This window comes from Acanthisitta chloris, unplaced genomic scaffold, assembly GCF_000695815.1.
Source record: "Acanthisitta chloris isolate BGI_N310 unplaced genomic scaffold, ASM69581v1 scaffold35896, whole genome shotgun sequence".
NCBI classification, from domain to species: domain Eukaryota; kingdom Metazoa; phylum Chordata; class Aves; order Passeriformes; family Acanthisittidae; genus Acanthisitta; species Acanthisitta chloris.
Genome location: NW_008679413.1, coordinates 5,564 through 9,271, shown reverse-complemented (window position 1 = coordinate 9,271; position 3,708 = coordinate 5,564).

Here is a 3,708-nt window from a genome sequence, read left to right as displayed (position 1 = left end):
GTGTTTTATAAAACATCCTTGAAAATGGAATGAAAATGTTGCAGGTTAAATTTACTGTTTAGTTGCAAATCAATGTCCTGATTTCTATGTCTGATTTTAAAGCCTCTGTTAGAGTTTCTTCTTCCCTACAATAAATTCTTATCTCCACACAGCACCAGAGTGGAATATTCACTTGGTAATGGTCTGTGATGGTAGAGTAAGCACTCAAAAGGTGCTGAGATGTTGAGGGACTCCTGGCCCAGCACCTTGGAGTTGGGTTGGTCTGGACAAACTGTCCTTTGCCATAGCCTGACTTTCTTGGGCTCAGTTCAACCTCTGGGGCTGCTGTTGGGAACCTCCTGGAGCCAAACCACTCCTGATGTCAACTCTTGGAAGGTCTTGCAGAGGTGGAGCAGCCCAACAAACACAGCTGGGACCTCAGGAAGTTCAGATTTACAGGCAGAAGGTGCTTGGAGGGAAGTGATGCTCTCTGTGGGGATGATTGATTTGGGTGTCCTACATGGTCACATATCACACTTGGGTTCCTGCATGGGGAAATCTGCTGGGAATGGCGGGCCCCCCTCCCACCAGAGCGGGTTGCTCAAGGCTCATCCACCCTGGCTGTGACCCCTGCCAGGGTTGGGGCAGCCACAGCCTCCCTGGGCAACCTGGGCCAGTGTCTCACCACCCTCAGAGGCAAAACTTCTGCCTAACATCTAGTCTAACTTTCCCTCTTTCAAGTTGTACCCAGGAGGGTAATAAATATTCCTCCTCCAGTGTTTAGAAAAGAAACCAGAGAGAAAAAGAAATGAACATTTAAGTCATCATTTGGTTCCTCCTCTGGTGATGCATCTGCTCTGAGTTTGAAACCAACGAGGTGATTTCTCCACTCAAAATCTGCTCCAGGGCTGGGAATTGGCAGCAGAGTGAGTGCCCTAGGTCATTGCTCCTGAACCCCAGGAAGGATTTAGCTGACAGCCAAAGCTCTTCCCGCAGGATTGTGGCTCCCCACTATGGCAACAACGAGAGCTTAACTGGGGAACGACCGTGTGGATGGAGACAGAGCTCAGCCTGGCGGAGGGTGGAGCAGGGTGGGAAGGTGATGGATGTGGCTCTGAGCAACCTGGGCTAGTGCAAGGTGTCCCTGCCCACGGAGGGGTTGGACTAGAAGACCTTTAAAGGTCTTTTCCAACACAAATCCCTGGGGAAAAGCAGGAGAGTTAACAATGGTTAAACCAGCAAAGTCCAGGGAATAGAATCCTGGGATTTTAGGGGTTGGAATGGAGCTTAGAGCTCACCCAGCCCCAACCCCTGCCCTGGGCAGGGACACCTCCCACCAGAGCAGGTTGCTCAAGGCTCAGCCAACCTGGCTGTGAACACTGCCAGGGTTGGGGCAGCCACAGCCTCCCTGGGCAACCTGGGACAGTGTCATCCTGGCAGCAAATCCCAAGCAGGTTTGGCTCAGGATTAGTGACCTGGAGGGAAATTCATGCAGAGTGCCAGGAGTTGTTGCTGTGATGAGGTGAGTGCGGGATTGTGGTGCTTTGAGGGCTCTAACAGGTGGCAGGAGCTGGAAGAGAAACCCAAGTGCCATCCTGGAGCAGTGACAGAAATACCTAGAAGGGATAAGTGATGTGTTCTCGTTCGTGCTCAAAACTGTTTCTGCTGCTTCAGCTGCGATTTGTGATGCTATGGTGTCCCCTAGTGCTGAGCCATTCCCTCAGCCGCTGCCTGTTCCTCTCCTTTTTGCCATTCCAGCATCAGCTCCTCCCCGGGCACATTGTCCTGCCTTCTTGGGTTTGCCCCCTCGGTCCTCCCTCCCATCCCTGCCCTCATTTTATTCCCCAATCTTTGGCTTTCCCTCTCTGCCTTGTTTTCTCCTATGTTCCAGGAGGGATGCTCCAGCTGGGAAGGACCCAGGAATGGAACAGGGTCCCGTACCTGTCCCACCGGGACCTCAGGGACCCCAGCCGCGAGCACATCCCTCCTCCTGCCTTGAGCTCCTGTGCATCCTCCACCTTGCCTAGAAACTGCTGTTTTTCCATGGAATGACTGTCCCAGTCTGGATCTGCAGAGCTTTCTCTGGAAGCTTCTGGTGAGTACAGCCCCTGGGCATCACCTCATGGTGATAGATATCCCACCAGTTTGGCCTTTGGGTGTGTGGGAAGGTTATTGCTGCTAAAACCAGTGTCTCTCTGGGGTAAAAGCTCTGGAAGAAACTGGTTCCAGGAGGTTATTGCTCATATGGCAAGGGAATGGTCCTGATTGTCTCCTACCAGGAGAAAAGGAGTGGCCACCACTGCCATGTGGGCACAGCTCTGCTCTGAGGGGTCTCTTGGGGAGGGAGCCCAGAGCCACACATCACATACACCCATTTGTCACTTTGGGTTTTCAACTCCATTTTTGCCTGCTCCAGGGCCAGATTCCAACTTCTCAGGCTTGGAAGCTCAGAAAATACCCATAGGATGGACCTTTTCCACCCTTATTCTATAAACTGTTTTCATCTAGAACTCTCAGATGCTGTGAGAAACTAGCAGCTCCTCAGCTCAACAAGCAGTAAATCCCAAGCACCGGCAATAAAGAGAGGTTTCCTTCTCTGGGCAGGGACATCAGGAGAAGGTTCCTCCCCCAGAGGGTGATTGGACACCAGAACAGGGTTAGGTTGGATATTAGGACAAGGCTCTTCTCCCAGAGGTGTTTGGGCACTGAACAGCTCCTCAGGGCAGTGGGCACAGCCCCAAGGCTGACAGAGCTCAGGGAGTGTTTGGCCAATGCTCTAAGGCACAGGGAGCATTGTTGGGGTGTCCTGGGCAGGGTCAGGAGTTGGATTTGATGATCCTTGTGGATCCCTTCCAGCTCAGGCTCCACACAGCCCCCGTGAAGCTCCTTGAGGGCTGAAGAGCAGGAGGCACAGCCTTGCCCTGTGCTCCTTGTGGGAATTGCTCTCTGCACAGGGCAGGAGGTCTCTGCAGGGATTTAGTCCCATCAGCCCATGCCAGGTTGCTGCAAAGGGCTGATGAAGAGCTGCTGGGTTTGGGGGCAGTTATTGCAAAAGACAAGTGTGTGGCCTGACTGTTAGAATTGCATCTCTGCCAGCATCAGCTGAGGCTTCATTTCCTTTCTGAGTAACTCTGAAGTGAGACACATCATCCCTTCCCTCTGCCCCTGTCTCCCAGCACGTTACTCAGAGCAGGAAGCTCATGGAGCCACGAGCAAGTGTTTACTTGAGCGAGGGCTGAAAAATGCTGCACTGCCCTTTCACCACGAGTTTTCAAGGAAAATAGAGACGTTCCCCAGAACTGGCCTTGAGCTGCTGCCTCTTGTCAGCAGCATCTCCTGCCATGTGCCTCGTGTCCTTCAGCACCCACACTCACTGTGCCAGAGGTTCACGGAGCTCCAGAGCTGGTCTGTGTTGCTCCTCACCCTTTCCCAGTGCTCAGGGAATGGGAGCAGCTTCCCTACAAAGCTAGAGCAGCATCCTCAGTGTCTGGGGAAGGGCTCAATGTCCTGGGTAGGACAGTGCTCCCAGCCCAAAGGAGACTGGAGCAAGGTGGAAAATCCCAGCCCAAAGGAGATGGGAGTTAGGCTGGAGACCCCAGGGACCACCACCCTCATGGGGAAAACTTCTGCCTAAGATCTAACCTCAATTTCCCTCCTTCAATTTGTGCCCATTGCCCCTTGTCCTGTCCCTGCACCTCCTAACACAGATCCCTCTGCAGCTTCCCTGCA